We start from the raw sequence: 19,479 nt of genomic DNA on the forward strand, positions 1-19,479 counted from the left end.
ATGTGAGAATAAATATTCTGGTTTGGGTTTTTGCTTAAATGTCCCTACTTCTTTAAGATTAGGGGAACATCATCATCACAGTTAGATTATTAACCATGTGGTTAAGCTTTGGGAATTATCATGGTAATAAAAGAAATCAACGTTGCTTGGTTTCCCTGGAATTGGGAAACCAAAAGTGACACCAGTTAATTAAGTCTAGTTTAAGCAAATGTTTAGAAGACGCATCTCTAGACACTCTTCGCTACGCAGACTTTGACACTCTATAATAACTTCACCTGATTTCCTCCTTTGCTCCCATCCTAAGGTTTAGCCTCTAGAGGGCTTTGTCACTTGAACGTAAACACAGGTCGCTTTTGGGGCACTTGCTGAAACGACTGATTCTTTCCATTTTCTTGGGAAGACGGTCTCGATGATTCAGTACACGGTAACACAAAATCTTAGGGTTCAATTGATTTTATTACTTATCTTATTTATATTCTGCATTGTCAGCATCACACGGTGCTTTACTTGTACATTTTGATACTTGCTAAGCATTACTCTAAGCTTTATCATCCTGTATAGTGTCATTGCTCATTCATGGCTCCATGCAGCATAGCCACATTTCAAGAGAATCATCATACAGTATATCACCAGTGTCAGCATTATGCATTCCCCTCTCAGTCAGAGTCCATATCTTTTCAGCGCCAATCTTTAGTGGTATTAAGAGTACAAAGCATTTAAGCAATCTGAACTTAATGAAGGAAAGCCTTAGTTCAGGCTGAGAGCTGAAGTTGTGCTTCCGTCAGCTGATTGACATCAGGTGTCACAACATCACTGGATTATTGATGCATCATCTGTTTTGGCTACCAGCTGACTACTAATATCCAATCATATTTATACAAGTGTTTCAGCTCACTATAACTGTGGAGCCCTTTGCAATAAATGGTCAATTCTTTGACGTAAGTGTCTCTGACTGAACTAAAGGTAGTGACATTTTCTGGCCAAAAAGCTTGTGCATGTAGTAACTGGCTGTGCAGAGCTCGGGGTCTATTTGTCAGGAACAGGGCATGACTATAAAGGACAGAGCTGTCTCTCTGCATTACAACAAAATGCACTAGAATAGGGGGCTTTCCACGTGAATGAGTGGCGGGGGGGGGGGGGGGGGGGGTGATTTAATTTCTCATTCCATGTGGTGGGTTGAGAAAATAAGGGTTCAGGAGGCGAGTGAGAAGAGAAAAAAGCCAGATTGAAATTAAGGCATGGAAACCTTTTGGCTAATTATAAAGCATAAGCTTAATTGGAAACCAAAACGGTTGTTTCATATCCATAATCCAGTGAATGCATTTTTATCTATTTTTTTTCTATCTGCTCTATTTATGCAGATCTAGGTTTTAATGAGCCTCTCTTAAAAAATATGCACAGAGAGCAAGGGAGTCTGATGGAGAATGGGTTAGGAAAAGTGCATTAATAAATTACCCTTCCTGTCTGTATTCATTCTTGTCAGGAACTACTTTACGCCTACTGATAATATGCCTTCATTCCAGCTTGGAGTGCAGTCTAAACAGGAAGGTGGGGCAGATTAAATCTCTTTTTATTTATTAGACATAGACGTTTTAATAATATCGGTTTATTGGAAAGCCAACACTGTATTCAGCTGTTTATAATGCTCCCACACGCTGTTAATGTATAGAAGGGCTATCTGCTGCTGAGCAGATATATTACAGTGGAAGATGCCTCCCATGCAAGTTATTAAACCCACTAAACCATTAGCTGGTGGAGCTGGGGCTCAGTCCTCTTTTACTCTCCTGATCTCCTCACTGTGCTCACACTCAAACACACAAACACAAAAATACACACACAAACACACACACACACACACACACATATAGAGCACCATGCTAGCCTGCACACAACTATTTATAGCACATTATCATAACAGTGACCTATTTGTTTGGTTACTAAACTGTCTGGGGTACACATCTTATAGAGCACACAATATGTGCTGAGCATTTAAGATTAAAGTAGACATTGTGTTATGAGGGGCATGTCACACAAATCTGACTTTAAATCCACCATTTATAATGATCATCTACACACACTGGTACTGTAGACTGCAAACTGCTACCTTAGCCTCAATTGGAGAACGGATCCTTTGTCCACCCCCTATTGATACAAAATCCAGATATTGTACTTTATTTAAACAGAACTAATATAAAGGAGGTCTGTCTGGTCTTAGACAGAGTGTTTGTAGGCTACGTTCTGGCTCCAGGGAAGCCTGCGGTGCTCTAGCACCCACAGTCCCGAGAGGGGTGCCACCACCGCTGAGTGAGGAGAAAAATGGCTTTGAGACATGGAGATGGAAATGTAGAAAAGGAGGCAAGGAGAGAGGAAGACACAGAGAGTAAGAGAGAATAGGCAAGGGTGAGATAGAGAGAAAAGAAGAATGATGAATAGAAGACAGGAATGTGCATTCAGACAAGCTCTTAAAATATTTCTGTCCATAACATAAAGACAGGATGAGGATACACATATATAATAGCATATCCCGGTGAGTTACAGTACTTGGATGGGTTGTATAATGCATCATCATCATCACTAACTCATTAATTATCCTAACAAAAAAAACAACACACAATACAAACCAAATATGTTTAATCTGTCAGCAGCTCAAGGAGAGCTGAAAAATACCATTACAGCCAGGCCCACATGGGTTCAGGTAATTCAAAGGAGGAGAGCAGCATGACAAAAGACATAAATCAAAAGTATGTATTTTGGTTTATACAAAGACTGAGCTAAAATTACAGGTCAGAAAAGCAATTACTCTTTTCTGAGGCTGTCAAATCGAATAAGAAATGTGTTTTAGACAAAAGACGGAAAGCAGTCTGCTAGATGGGTGTCATAACACGCTGCAGTTTTGCCCTGAGGTGGTAAGAATTGTTTTGCCTTGCAAAAAATATTTTCTTTATTGTGCATTTTTCTCAGCAAACAATCTACAGCTCGCAACACACACATTTCATTCAGGTCACATGTATTGAATTGTGGACCATTCCAATGCTATTTCTCTCTGTCTCTCTCTCTCTCTCTCTCTTTCTCTCTCTCTCTCTCTCGCCACTACTACTGCTACTAAAGGCTAGATGGAAAATCAAAAAAAAAAGTTAAGTTCATGTCATAGAGAGTTGGACACATTCATAATTCATACTAAATAGAAACAGAAAAGTTTACATCAATGAAAAGTGGTGCCTATGCTGCAGGCCATTTCAGCACCATGGACAGCACCACAGGCAGAAGAGACCAGTCCTTTCTTTTTACAGTGATCCTTTCAAAGTCACGTTATAGCACTGTGGTAAGTACAAATCATGCTTTATTATCAGTTGTATGTCAGTTGCGGCATGAAAATAGTACCCACCGTAAAATATTGTGTCAGATGTCACAGATATTTGATTAGCAGCTTAAACCTAAAGCTACACAACTACATAATTGCAACCCCATATCGTATGCACACCCTGTGATTATCCTGCTGGAAAACAACACATATGCAAACAAACAAACAGCAAACAAATTAAAATAGCAGGCTACAAAAGCATATAGCCCTGATTTTGGAAGCCAACACTCCAGTTAAAACATCCATCTGTTGAAATGCATTCCCGAGGTGCTCCTAGAAACTGTGAACGCCCACACACAGAAAACTCTGCCAGGAGAACAAAGACAAACATTTCAGAACCCCCGTGCACCTCTCGCACCACAGCGCATGGAGAAGAAAAAAGCTTTTCCCCCTGCTAAATATATGGGATTGACGTGGGAGCGTGTAGGCTGGTAAAAGCTCAAGATGCAATACTTTACTTCAACACGGCTCTGCAACATGAAGACAGCCCTATCTCTTATCATTTCTCCTTCACGTTCCCACAACATATATCCTAGTTTATCAGGATACATTTATCTGACAATATTTGGAGAGGAAACATTGAGAAATATGTCAGCATGAATGATTCCATGAATTTTCTAATAGCTTTGTTGAAGTAGAGTACAAAGAAAATTAAGTACACTGAAGCCAATGTACTTAAATCTCTTGGTACTCAGTGTTCCCCTGCTGTCAGTGTTCCTCTCCGTAAACATTCACAAACATCTCCGAAAAAAGATTTCTATACAATAATAACCACAGCCCCCAGTCCATTCATATTTATAGTCAACATCAAAGGGAAGAGGCAATGCATTAGAGCCCACTTTGGCTCAAGGGGAGAAGCCATTTCCATAGTTTCTCAACGGGAAAGTAAAACTGCCTTCATCCTGTAACCCATGGCAAACCTAAATAACCCCTGCACTACAGTCAAACAAAGACATTTCATTTGAGGCAATGATCTTAATTTGATTCAGTCTGTCTGAATGGTTCACAGTCAGAGGGCCAAATAGCCTTAAGGTTTAACTGTCCAGGCTTAGATACACAGGACACATAAGGCCCCAAAGAAATGTGCCACACAGAGTTGACTTTGATTTGTGACAGCTCTGCGTAAACACTCACAGTTACTGTACATTTCCATGAGCTCAAAGACTCACATATAGGCAAAACATGAGCATATTTTAAGGGATTGTTTGTTTTAATTCTGGAGTGCCATTCAGGAAAAACCCCTATGCTGTATAAGAGGAGCTAAGTCAATGTCAGATCAATGTCAAATCCTTCAAAAGGATGAAGTTTTTTCTTTACTTTTCCGTCCAGTTCGCTTGTAAATACAATAATACTGCATTTCTATAACGAAGACTGTGGACCTTTCAATTCATTCATATGCCTATTCTTTAGTAATAAAAGATCTCCATCTACCAATATGTCAAGCTAAGGCATCACAACATGTATGCACAGAAAAAACCTACTATTAACCTATGCGTGTCGACCCGTCACTGAGGATGCTGGCAAACAGAATAACACACACTTAAAAAAGCACGAGGACATCCATTTTGTTCCTCGTGTTTGCAATTCAGATGGTGACACTAAGAGATTCCATCAACCTCTCTGTCAGAAGAAATCCATTAGTCAAACCAAACACTGACACTTAGAATGTCAAACACACAGGTAGCACATAATTTGTTTCACAACAGTATGATAGCTTCAAATGGTGACTGGAGAATAATGTGTGTTGCTGCTGTAGGAAAATGCACAATTTGAAAAACACTGGAGGGGAGGTATATTTAAATGTTTGTGTTGTCTTAAATCTTAGGAACAGTTTATGCCTTTGGTAATGATTATTGTGAACATCATTCACTCTGGGCTTCAGTGAGGAAGACAGCATCCACACTACAAGATCTTGTTTTACTCCAAAAGTAATCATCCATAGATAAATATTTTTTACACCACACACACACACATTCAGGGACTACTAAATGTTTTGACATGTGTAAAAGCATGAAAACAATATTTCTTTTTAAGATGGCTGAACTGTTCTTGAATGTTTTTTGGGTCCGTCTGAAAAACATCCTGTCTTCCAGGCAATAAGAGAGGATGCAGCACCCAGGGCTTTGTTGTTCTCCCTAATATGAGTTAATCTGGACGCTGTCACATCAAACGCAGGGACATCTTAGGTGTTATGTAGATAGTGTTAATAGAAACTTAGCCCGGCTCTGTCCCTGTGGGCCCCTCTCTTGCCTTTTCATTTGGATTGAGGCAGTGAGATAGGCCATCTTCAAAGCCCTCTGTGTCTCTCTGTATCGACCATGCTCCTCTGCAGCCCTAGAGGCTTCCTATTAGAAAGGATTTGTCTTACAAGCTCTGTGTGCTGCCACTCTGAAAAGAAAAATAAAATAAAGAATGAAAATTGAAGGGAAAAAAACCACACACACACACACACACACACACACACACACACACACACGACTAGGTGTGTCGTATTATAGTAGCCCCCTTTTCTTCCAGGTGCTTTCTGGCTCCAGCTTTGTAACAGCTATCTTAGTCTCTAATTTTAAATCAACTCTGATCTGCCGGCATCTACAACACCTATAAAGCCATATCAGACATGGCAAGATATCACTGCGTGTGACCGACAGACCCACATCAAGCTATCAAACACACACTCCACCGTCATAGCTCTATTCACACATAACCCCGGCAATATGTCATTGTTCTTGTTTATTGCAAGAGGGAATAGCTCTTTCTGCCTACTTGGAGTACTTGCAGTAAAAAAAAAGAAAAAAAGCCTGGATTTACAGCTCAGTGATCCTGTCTTTTGATAGGCTAAGGTGGGTAAACTTTTTTTTTTTTTTTTTTTTTTTTTTGATATTTGTAATTTTTTATTTTCTTTTAGCTGTGCTCCTTGCTGATCCTTAGATAACTTGCCATCTCTTCTGCCTTTATTACTGTATGTCCTATTTCTGTAAGCTATGGCCAGACCACTATCATCATCATCTTCAATAAGAGGGAGGGGGGGAGGGGACTGCAAAAGATAACAGTGATGACAGAAAAAAGAAAGTAAGAGAGATTGTAAGAGAAAAGGAGAAAGAGTGACTAAAAGAAGGAGAGAGCAACAGAAAAGGCTTTTATTTTTCTCTTCTTTGCTACAACCTGAAATAGAGTCAGGCAGTGTAACTATAGCTGCCTATACCCACAGGGCTCTCACTATGAACGGACACTATAATAAATCTGGCTTTACCAGATCCTGGTCATTCAGGAAACACAGCCTAAGTGCTTTTAGATGTGTCAAAGGACATGGAAGACTTTCACTGCCCCACTGATGACTTCCTATTCATCTTGGCGTAAAGTTGGTTAAAGGTTCCCTGTAGAGCTTAAACTGCTAACAATCATGGTTTTGTTTATGTACAGCATTTCTCACTAACACAGACTGTGTGTCCTTAAGGCCTAACAAATACCTCGAAAAAATGTCCTACTTTAAGAAGCATCTGCAAAGCCGTTTGCATTTTCTCAGTTAGTTTTACCTCTTCTCCTATTTTACTGAAACATTATTACCACTTATGGAACATTAGCGACACCAGAAGAAACGTGTGTATCATGTCCCCTCATTCTTATAACACTGATGTCCGTACATGATGTCAGAACATGTGACACAAGCAATACAAAGATCACTCATCAAACCCTTGCTCTACAGCATCATTAGACATCAACATCTCCACAAGGTATCTTTAAGCCTGTCAACAGAGAAGACTAGGAAGGAGATATAGGGGAGAAAGGGGTAGTTAGAGCAAGAGAGACGGAAGAGTAGATTAGGAAGTGGGCTGGACAACATGCTCTAACCTTCCACAGGCTTGAAAGAGGGGCACTGGAGAGTATTATTTCAGGAATATATTAATAACACTGCAGTAAAAGCACACCCATGAGGCGAGTGGGTACAAGCTGAATCCATCAAATTAATCTGAGATAAATTTGCAAGTCATCATCATAATTTAAAATGTTTTAGAGACAGAATAAAAGATCAAAGAATAGAAGGAGCTAGTCTGATGACAAAGATTTAGAATAGAAAGAGATGAGAGGCAGAAAAAGAGAAAGAAAGTGAGAAAAAGGAGAGAGAGTTTGCATAGCAGACATATTTTGATGGACATAGGAGAGGCCTTATGAGCCCAGATAGGCAGACAGAAACAGAAGCTGGCAGATGGGAAAATAAGCAGGAAAACTGCCAGACAAATTCTATATGCATGCAACAGTGTCATACAGATTGATAGATTCATAAATAATGAATCAAGAAAAACAGGTAAAATAAACTCTGTAAATAAATGCGCTGTCTCGTCCCCTGCACCAGTGCCTAATGGATTGTTCTTCTGCACATTTCAGTTTCGGTGTACATTTGCAGCTGTGTGTGTGTGTGTGTGTGTGTGTGTGTGTGTGTGTGTGTGTGTGTGTGTGTGTGTGTGTGTGTGTGTGTGTGTGTGTGTGTGTACACACTCATTTAAGCAGTGTGGCAGCCCACGCTGCCATGGTAATCATTTGCCTGAGCCCCATTACTGCTGTTGTGTGATGATGATGAGAGGCAGCTTTACCCTACCTCATAGAAACACTCAGAGACACATGTGCATCCTTATGTTTGCCTGTCACTGAGCATATTCCATGCCTTCATTTTCATGTGTTATCTCCCATAACCATTAAAATATACCGCCAGATTTAGAAAGACATTTAATGTACTGCATGTCATAAAATTGACTAAAGGGACCTTAAATTAAAAACAACTAATCTCTAAAAATTCCAGGTGAAACTTAAAGACAGATACAATATTACTGTTTATAATCAGACCGAGCTTCATCACCTGCAACAGCTGTGCACAATCAAACAATCAAACTGTTTATTTCCAAGTAGGAAATTTGAGCAAGGACGGCACTCCCTTATTAAATCAAAGCAAATCCTAAAATGAAGTAGCCTCATATTTCAAGTGCATTTTTTTCTCCACTACATTTCTGTTTTTGCTTAGAGAAAAGACAAGAAATTAGATGAAAGGCTAGAGTTTTCTAATGATTTATAATTATCAGTGGGTGGATATCAATCTGCTGTGGATCATGATACTACACCATCTGTAACAAAGTGTAACACAAGCTTTGCTTATCAAATGCACTAACCCTAACCCAAACAGGTAGTCAATATGATATAAATTGACTTAAATTAATTAAATTAAGAACGGTAACAATGAAAAGGACATATTTTCAATTCACTATAGGTATACATATTTTAGCATTTTTTAAACTAGCCCCTCTGAAAGAAATGATAAAGTGTCATTTGGGGGACATATAGGAAAATTCACTCACTATATTAGTATGCAAAATCTAAACTAATGCTAATTAAAAGTGTAGTAGTATGTGTAGTATGTGCATTTGGTATCTGTTCACCAAAACAACCCCTTAGCATTGTAGTTGCACACTGGATATAATTAGATAAATATGCACCTGCAATAAAAAAACAGCACACTGCATTACATAACACTGTGTGTTAAACAGTCAATGTATGCTGTTAGTGCATACTAGGATGGTTATATCACTGTATACACCAGCAGTATAATTAAATAGCAATAAGACAGAATACAGCAGCCAGTATATGTTACACTGTAGTAAAAGAGGGCTAAATTACCTCACTTATACGGTGTCACATATTTTCGGTACACAAGGACTAAAACAGAGGCAGAGGAATAAGATGCACTGCTGTAGTTCAGTGTTTCATCGAGAGAATTGCTGGAGGAGGTTTTATGTGCCTTGTCAATACATGTATTAATATATTGACAAAACAGGGACTCTGGTTCTATAAGAAAAACATGGATTATCCAGGGGATGTTCAGGGATCAAAGCCGCATGATTGCTTTGGTTCTTAAGTCTTTTGTTCATTTTGATTCTCCTGCCTGCTTTTCTCCTTCTTTCTTTTTTTTCTTCTTTCAACCAGTCCATATATTTCAATATGAAAATCTGAGAGGCAGTGCATATTCAGCGAGTGAGCACCACACTGTCAACCTAATGATTGCCTCTGGGACGTCTTTGGACTTCACCATGGGATTCTACAAAAGACAGACCACAGCTGTGCTACTTTTCTTCTGATTCATAAAACCACCAGTCCTGATCAGGCAGTGAGGCCCTCCATCAATACCTCCCACTCTCCATTTCCCACTCTCTATTTCCCTCTATCGCATTCTCTCCATCTCATTTTTTAATCTTCACAACTCAGTGATTCACATATCTTTCATCTTACTTCTCATTCCGTTTCACAGTCTCCATGTCTTCTCTTTGACCCATCCCTACTTCTTCTCCTCTCTCTCTCCCTCTAATCCACATATCTTGGTCGCTTTCTTCCTCTTTTCCATTTTCTCTTTTCTACCTCCAAGCTGACTTCACAGAGCCACCTCCTGTCTGAGAATTTGCAGAAGCACATTAAAGGATGTACACTGGCTAACCCTGCAGAGCAGCCTGTCTCTAAACTCCTTCCTCCCAAACATGCCACACATATGTGCGTGTGCCACAGCTGTACAGGGAGCCACGAGGCTTGACAAGAGTGAAAGACTCTGCACTCTCTGCGCACTGCACATCAACTCTCTCTCACACATCGTCCCTCATACACACACATAAGCTCTGCACAGTGCCAACAAACTCTGCAAACAACAACACAAGCCAGTGATGTGTGTGTCCCTACAAGCCCTTCACGGGTATTTGATACAGCCCTGCTAACGTTTTGGGGTTGTGGTGGGAGTGAGGGGCAGAGGGGAATTTGGTGTTTCACCTAAATGTGAGCTTGCTGCCTGGAAGTCATCCAGTATACTGTTTTACTCTGAATTATTAAAAGGTTCCTCTTATTGCAGCTAGGACTGAAATAGTTTAGAGGCCACAGACTATAGCTGTTGGCACATAACTATATAATTTATATTCCCAGCTATTCTGCAGCCATCTAGGTTATTGTTATTTTCTATATGAAAGCTTTAAGGCTGCCATGACAGCCAAAACAGAACCACTTAAATTAAGTATCAGGTAAAATCTCAGTTTGTTTAACGAAAATATATGCTAGGAAAACACTTTCAGAATGAGAACACAAAAAAATGTTGAATGTCGACCTGCTTGATCTTCCTGGTACTAGATCAGCTTTATCCAGTGTCCTGGTATTCTACCGGGCAGACGGCACAAGCCTTCACTGCTAGCAATCACCCTGACACTGGCGCCCAGAGAGAGCGCTACTGACAGCCCTCCTCTGCAATGCAAATACCCACTTCCACATGAGCAGGCCCATCAGTAGCACTCCCCATACACTTGTATTCCGTGTCATTACCCCCAGGGACCCTCACACACACACTGTCCCTCTCCTCTACCCTGTGCCTCATGCTGCGTCCCTTATCTAGGATGGGAAGGGGGCTGGGGCTTAAAACAAATTGGTCTGGCTGGCTGATGCATTGGTAGCCATGATAGAGGGCTGCCACGGGCTGTTTCCACTCACGCGCCCTGTCAGTCACACTCCTCTCCTTGCCCTCCAGCCATGTGTACTGTATTTCATTAGTCCTGATTTTTGCTGACAATTGCTGGCTGTCGTGCTGTGCAGCCCCCTTACCCTCTCTGTGGACACTACACCAAAGCAGGGCTAGATCTGCCTTACAAATGAGCTCCCTCTGGTTCCACAATAGAAGTGTGCCATTTCAGTCAAGCACAGATATACGGGCACATGCTGTGTGTGTACGTGCAGTACACATACACACAGACATGCAGACACACTTCAGCTCTGAAGGTATGACTTCAAGCTGTCAACATGACCCTGCAACTCCCTCTCAGTCCTCTCCTCTTTTCTCAGTATTTCTGGCACACTCTTTACGCACCCCCCCTCTCTCTCCCAAAGGCACAAGGTCCAGCCAGTGAGATGTCAGCTCTGATTAGCCACACTGGGTGATGCGTTTTAAGTGTGTCCTTCATTATTGAGTAAAGTGACATGTTCCCAGCTACACTTGCCTGTGTCTCTTAAACTGCCGTCTTGTCTATTTGGGTATCCAGTTTTTGTAAGCTAATCTTTTCTCCTCCCTCTTTTTACATGCACACAAGGACACACACACTCACATGCAGACACATACACACCCTTCTATTCAAGGAAATATTTTATCATCCATGTGCAGACTCCTCTGCTCTCCAACTCTTTCTCTTTGTGTCTGCAGGCCGTGGCACACCTGTACAAGCCTGTACAGGGACCCACAGATGGATTGTCAGTCAGTATCTGGGCCTCGCCTCTTGCACAGCCGTGCCCGCCGGCCTGGAATAAAACCAGACTCATCTGGTTGGGCCCCACTGGTACAGGTGATGCTTCACAGTGCCAAATTAACATTAGATCATCTAAACTGCACAGCACCAAATTAAACCAGTAGAGCACATGTTAACTGATCATAAATTTGCCCACTACTTATGCACATCTAAAAGCACACATTTAGTTTCCCCTATTACATGCAAAACCCAGCTCTATAACCCAGATCACAGCCATGTCACATGATTGAATCTCACAGACAGACGGGCGAGCAGTCTCCAGCCACAACCAGAAATAGGTTAAACAGGCTAAAAATATCAAAAACATTAATAATTCAGCTTTTTTGCTAACCTGTACCTCAGAAAAAATAGCACACTTCTCACTGTGAAGTGGCTTAATGGGCAGGGTGCGCAGTGGATTATTTCAGTACTTCAAGCAATGTCTACCCTCCAAGAGCTGGTTAGTGAGATGTACCCTTAGCAGCAGGAGGGGGAGCAGCACTGTAATGTCATCAGTGCTTATGTCACAGATGGGGTCAAAATTTGGTCATCTGTAACTCAAAGCAACATAAACTTTTGCAATTATAATATTAGCTTGTATTAGTTCCCATGTGATGACAAAGGCTATTACATGCTGTAGTGTTTTGGTGTAATAAATAAATAATTAACATAAATAAATAACAGACATAATTCTTCCATCAAGTATTTGGTTAGACAACAGTAACATGTGTAGCATGGGAGAACAATGATTAAGAGTATGGTATATCCTGGACTGTATGAAATAAAATGTCACAATGGTATTTCTTATTCTTTAAAGGCAGGTGCAGAGTGCAAATCCTTCTCTTTTTTTTCCAAATACCCTTGGAAGCCAATCCCCTGAGGAGTAGAAGACTTCTCTAAATATGTGGCTAATCTGCCACACAGAAAAACGAGCTGAACAAAGGAGAGGTGCGTGCATGTGCGTGGGAGTGCATGTGCCTGCGTGCGTGCCTGCGTGGGCGTGTGTGCATGCGTGTGTGTGCGTGCGAGTGTGTGTAAAGGAGCAATGGCTAGACAGAGAGAAACAGAAGGTGGAAAACATTGTACAACATTGCAACATTGTGATGGCACCAACAGTTAGCCGTATATCTGTCTGAGTCTATTTCTAGCCACTTTGCTTCAGGGGTGCGTATGTATGTTTGTGTGTGTGTGTGTGTGTGTGTGTGTGTGTGTGTGTGTGTGTGTGTGTGTGTGTGTGTGTGTGTGTGTGTGTGTGTGTGTGTGTGTGTACACGCACAAGTGCACACTGGGGGTTTGGGGATTCATCTCTCTTCCCTTAGGAGCACTCTGGTACAGCAACCCTTTACTGTGCGTACATTACAACAATATGCCATTACAGCAGTTACACACAGAAATATACAGACACACACACACACACTCAAGGAGTACTACGTTTCTTGTGCTAACATATTTAACACTGGCTCCACAGTAATATTGTCCAGTGCCAGTGCAGCACAGTGCTAACTATAATACATAATAAATACAGCAAAATATAATCTTATATATATATACCCCTGCACAAATGTCTAGTCACACATGCACATCAGCCCTCATCCTCCAGGCTTTTAACAATACCCCCTGGTCATTCTATTCATCAGTGTTAGTAGATTTGGGTAAAAAGGGTGGATCAAAAACATACAAACATTAGACCTGGTGGTAGGTTTCTTTGCAGATGATGTTCAAATGTTTAACAAAGTCCTCACCTATGTATGCATCTGTTTATCACTGAGGCACAAACCTCTTACAAGAATAAAATCAGAATAAAACATTTCAGTTCACAAATTAATGATGTCCATGACTATCATAAAAAATGAAAAACATAGTAAAGGCTGGGCATTATAGATGGGATAGTGTTAGAGATAGTACTTTAAATTTAAATATTACATTCACAACACATGTCCCTTAAATAAATAAAAGAGCAGCAAACATGTTTTAAAGAAGGAAAAAAAAACTTGGCCATGCCCATTTCAACTTCCACCACCACTTTATGGTCTTCTAATAAAAGACACACACACACACACACACACACACACACACACACACACACACACACACACTCCTGTTACCCAAAGGCTAAATTCTAACGAGTCCCCTCTCTCTAGCTACAAGGCCTCTAATCCTGCCAGCACCGATTGGCTTCATGCTGACCGGTCTGCTCTATTCCCGCCCCCACCACTGCCCACTCAACACAGGCACATACAGTACACACACTATCATCCAGTACACTACACTCATGCACTTCCAACCTTCACAGTGTAGCAGTGAATAATTCAGCCTCTGCGGCAGCTAGGCTGATATACATGCCAACTTGGCGGGTGTGGTTGATGTACAGTTGGACAGCATGCACGCAAGAGTATATGTATATGTGTAAATGGGTTCATCTGTGAACGTGTGTGTGTGTGTGCACGTAAAGCTCAGCAGAAGGCTGGGTGGTAGAAGACCAGTGTGTGGAAGAACAGTTCTATGGTATGGCAGCTTCATTTTCACAGCACAATGTCGGCTACTTTCCACACCACCGCCGTGCTAGGCTCCTTGCTCCTCATACATCTTATAATGGCAAAGCTAAGTACTGGCACACACACACAATTACACATAAAAATACATGCAAAGTCATGCACGCACATGTGTACAAACTTGCAGGCACCCCATGAGTGCACAGCACAGCAGGCTAAAAGCAGTGGTGCTGTATGTGCGCAGCAAAGAGCACCCCGCAACAGTGAGAAAGCGGGAAAGACAGAAATGGAGACGGAGGGAGACGGAGGCAATTGAGAGGGAGGGGATCTACTTAGAGTGTTGACATTGCAGGAGCCCACATGTGTGTGCCGGAGCATAATCTTCTCCCTGCTCTCATTGGTTTTTTAATGCGGGGTGCTATTTCCATAAACCTGCCTCCTGAATCATTGCCAGCCTCTTACACTCCCCCCAGGTCGAGCTGTGTTAATATTGAGAGTAAATGCATGCAGCAAACACATTTCCACCAATTCTTCTTCCAAGACAATCACTGTTATACACAATGCTAGCATGACAAAAAAAAAAAAAAAAAGACGAGGGGTAGTATGTTTTTCTGTGCTACAGCAAATAACTTGCAGCAGTAACTGAGATTATTTCTTGGATTTGCTGGATTTGAGGAGTGGCAGTGAGAGGACAGAGAGTTTGAGGAGAGTGGAGGGGGGGGGTGGATGGGTTGGTGGATAGTGTGAAGGGTTAGGGTTAGGGTTAGGGTTAGGGTTAGGGTTAGGGTTAGGGTTAGGGTTAGGGTTGCAGGATTTGGTCATGATGCTGAGCTGGGTGGAGTAAATCTCTTGTGGACTTGGGTAGACAGCTGTGACACTCACAATCACACATAGCAACCGCTGTAGATATAGCCACTTCAGATCCCGAGTGTCATTATGTTTCTGCTGGGTTTTTGGGGTTTTTTAAGAAGACACAAAATTTCATAAAGGAGTTGCCAGAAAACATTTCAGTTTTCAGGTCATCACGACATGCTTAGACTTTATTTTATGAGAGGAAAACCCCTTTTAAAAAGTTAATAAACATGAGCATATCCACATACACACAAAAGCCCTCATATGGTTATGTAATATTAAAAGTAGTGCGTCTCCATCAGCAGCAAACAAGCACAAAACAATGCACGAATAATATATTGAAGCCTCACTGTTGTGGGCGGTGTACAATCACGGAAAGCTGCCATGCGCACATATTTTTCTTCCCACCTTTTTCATCCACTGCTATCTGTATCTACATAGAGCTGGCTGCAATGCAAAACCATCTTACCACACATGCAGACATACACAGCTAATAGAGTCAAGCAACACACACCTGGTAAACTGTCAGCGCTTCTCCTATTCGGTGGCCAAACTTATGTCAGGCACTCGTGTCCCCAAGGTTCCCATCACACTTCACCACAGGAATCTATATTCCAGTCCAGTACACTTCCATTAAGCCATACTGTTACTTTCAGTAGCTAATGTGTAACAGGGGGACATGGATAATAACATCCAAGAACAGAACTGCTTATTTCCAATAATAAGGTGACGGTGGGTTGTGTGTGTTTGTGTGTGTGTGTGTGCTAGTGAATCCATGCTCGCATCTGGAAATATGCAGACGTATATATATGCATAAAAATCATGTGATATAGGGTTGTTTTTTATTCTTTTGATACTCCAAGTATAACATTACACAGCTACTTTTTTTTGCTATGATCTGTAAGATTTTGTATTCTTTTTACATCAAACCACAATTCTGAACTATATTTTTTAAACAATAGTCATTCAACATATTAGTATTCTGTTACTATCTAAAGTGGTTTTTAATGTTTCTGGTGAAGTCCACTCCTCTCACACAACATTAAGATTGCATACCCACGTGCAAAGGATTCAAAGGAAATGATGCACGTAGTGGACATGATGCGGAAGACAAAAGCTAGTACGGTACATGAGTGCCAAATTCCTGGGCATGTTCTTAAGACCTACGCTGACTACTACTCAACCTCTCCCTGGAGCGGTCTGTGGTCTCCTAATGCCTCAAGAAGTTTTCTATTGTCCCTGTACAGAACAACTCTTCATCACCCATTGCCCTTATCTCTGTGTTTGTGAAATGCTTTGAGAGGTTGATTAAAGACTACATCTGCTCCCGCTACCTAACAATCTTGACCCACTACAATTTGTCAATCAGGAAAGCAGATCTAAAAACAATGGCAATGAGTGTATGCATGCTGGTGTCCATGTGTAAGCTGGTATGTGTATATGTGGGTGGCCGTGTGTGCTCGGTGTTCAACACGGGGGTCAGATGTGAGATGTGAGTTTCAGGATAAGCTGTTATTGAGGTTGGTACGATTTTCTAACATGGTTTTAGTCTCCTGAAACACGTAAAGTCCATAACGGTGTTGGCGATTTGACCTGAAATCAGATTCAACATTTAAATAATAGACACGGATGAGTTGCCACACCGGTCAAAGCCCTGTGCAAGAGAGCAACGATGTTGATAACTCATAACTCATCTCAGGAGAATTCCTAGTTTACATTAATTACAGCATAGCCCCTGGCAAACTGCATATCAAGCAGGATTTTGCAAACAAACAACTGGCATATCTACTTACCATCAAGCAGTGAAGCAACAGGGGTCACATCGCAAAATATTTAGGAGTAGGGAAGCTCAAGAGAGAAGGACAGGAGGGGGGATGAACAGCAGTCTCACAATGCATGTGTTAGTTATCATAAAATGTTCTGTGTGGTATGTTCTTTCTATGGTACAGTATAGTATAATAGCTCTTGCTCCATCAGTCAGTCAGTAGGGTATATATAATATTTAGGAGCATAGTGTTTGTGTGTAGTTAGTATTGCACCTGTTTGTACAGTGTGGCAGTACTTCTATTGCACACGTTGACTGCGTTTCCATGGACCGCTGGTGTTTGTGTATGTGAGTGAAGTTGAAGGGAAGAGAACAGCAGAGCAGCCTCGTATGTGAGGCCTGACACCCATCAACGTCTGCCTGTTACATTTCTATGACACGCTCTGTCTCAGGAAGAGCAGCGGCAGTGGAGCAGTGGGAGAGAGGGGAGACGGGAGGATGTGGGGTGGGCAGGATTGGGTGGGGTTAGGGCTAAAGCAGGACTGAAAGGTACAAGAAAATGGTTTATTGCTCACAAGTGATACATGGAAACTATCAGAGTCCATGAATGCATGTGTGAATGTGCATTCAGAACTCGTGTGAAAAATGCAACATGCAAAATTATGTTTGGATATGTTATGATTTAAAGACTGCAGAATTTGTATGTATCACTACTCTATGTAGATTTTGTTCTGTGACATAAAGTGATGCACTTTACAGTAACAGCACTCAATCTAAATGATCATTAAACCTTTCAGACTCCAGATGGTTTGTAATTCTGTTCTTCTCTTAGAACACACTAAGGCACCAGGCTCCACAAACATGCCTGCAATTACATAATTGTGGCCAGTGTGTGGACCCGGTACATTGTGTTCTGCGGCCACAATGACTTGCCACTCACTTCCTCCTCTGCCTCTTTCCAAACCACACCAATAATCAGATAACTAACATGTTTTTTTAAAGATGAGAAGAACAAAAAGGCAAGTGGAAAATAGCCCACATACTGAACAATGGTGACATACAGCTAATGTAAAAGTTTTAACCATGAATGTAATGTGGAGATTGGATAATAGACTCAAAGCCGGCACCCATTCACTCAAATAAAAATTGCTCACAAGGCGCATAAGCCAAAATCTTTCTCTAGCGTCTTGGTTTGCTTGTGCATGTGCAGTCCACTGAACATGTGCATTAATGTTTTTCCTGCTGGCCCCACCCACACATTCCCACTCAGATCATAGACTTGACATTAGGATTGGTCACCCACTTTAAAATCATTTTTCTAGGCTCTGGGAAAGTTGTACAAATATAAAACCACCATTTATTAAAAGTTTATTAAAATGTTTTGCTATTCGATGTTTTGCTAGTCCTGTCAACATTTTTACTGACATCTCATTTATGATGGTAGGCTATAGTGAAAATACTAGTGATTTTTTGTTGTAGTAACACAAGTGGCCACTGGAACAAAATTACATTGTATCTAGCTCACATTATTATGGATCACACATAAATCATTGTGGGCAATGTAGACGCAGACAGAGGGATTGCACAGGTCACCACAGAGAGCTGACAGCATAAGAAAAGGAGGGAGAGTAGGCAAGAGCATCAAATATCCCTCATTTATACATTTGAGCACATCAACTATTTAATGCCAGTGGTGGGTCAACCCGAATGAGAATGACTATGAGAGAGAGTAACTTACTGGAAAACCAGACAAAGGAACTGAAAGGAAAACCGAGAGAATCCACCATTTTTAAGACACAGCTAAACAGTTATAACCTCTCATGAACAAGACCTCTGGCATAATGTGAAAGAACTTTTTTCCCCCTCTCTCTGTCTTCCGTCTTATTATTCAAATGCAGAGGAAAAGGAGGAATATAACGCCCTCCAGCCTCATGCTTGGCTAATTTGCAGGATAAATGAAACAACTTGTTTTTCAAAAAAGCCACCAGAAAAATGATCAAAGTTCGTAGTAGCGGTATTTGCATGTTTAATCTGAAACATGTGCCTTTTGGCTGGGTTTCTCTAACTCTTTGTCTTCTATCTGGAGGTGATGGCGGTGGGGAATGATTTGAGGAGTGTGAGTGGATTTTTACTGATGTTTCTCACTGCTGCAGGCTTGATCTGACCATGTTACGCCACACTGCCTCTGTGGGAAGCCACTTCTACACACCCCTCCTTCCTTCTGTTTCTCTCTGTCATTGTCTTAGCACTTGTGAGGCTCACACGCTAATACAGCTATGCACAGAGTGCACATACACACAAATGTATAAAAATATCACAAATTAAATAAATAATAAACGCAGCCCAAAGCACAAATGTGCAAAAGAGTTCTTTCTCTTTACCAAATAAATTATTTCAATCACATTAATCTAAGTGGTGTTTCACATTTTTCAATTTACAGCACCTTTCCAGACATGCAGAGATTTACCCCAAAAACTGTCATAGTATTCTATTACTTCATAAGTATGAAGCAGAGTAGGTCTGATCGATGCTGGAAATATGCCCTGGAGACCAGACACATGGAAAAGTTTAAACTGGGCAAAGGCGAAGCTATTGATTGAATAGCTTTTTTTCATCTAAGAGACAAGGAGAACGCCGGCTGGTGTGCAGCCGGGTGCAGATGGCATGGCTGACCACCATGGAGGAAAGTGAGATCAAGACGAGAAGGATGGGGGGTGGGAA

At 41.3% G+C, this 19,479-nt stretch overlaps 1 protein-coding gene across 50 annotated transcripts in view; it reads right to left on the minus strand.

Annotated features, from left to right (window-relative positions):
• Window positions 1-19,479, minus strand: part of celf5a (cugbp, Elav-like family member 5a) — a 178,502-nt gene that overhangs the window by 142,906 nt on the left and 16,117 nt on the right. The window lies entirely within an intron of this gene.

The sequence above is a fragment of the Scomber japonicus genome, chromosome 7 (genome assembly GCF_027409825.1).
Source record: "Scomber japonicus isolate fScoJap1 chromosome 7, fScoJap1.pri, whole genome shotgun sequence".
Taxonomy (NCBI): domain Eukaryota; kingdom Metazoa; phylum Chordata; class Actinopteri; order Scombriformes; family Scombridae; genus Scomber; species Scomber japonicus.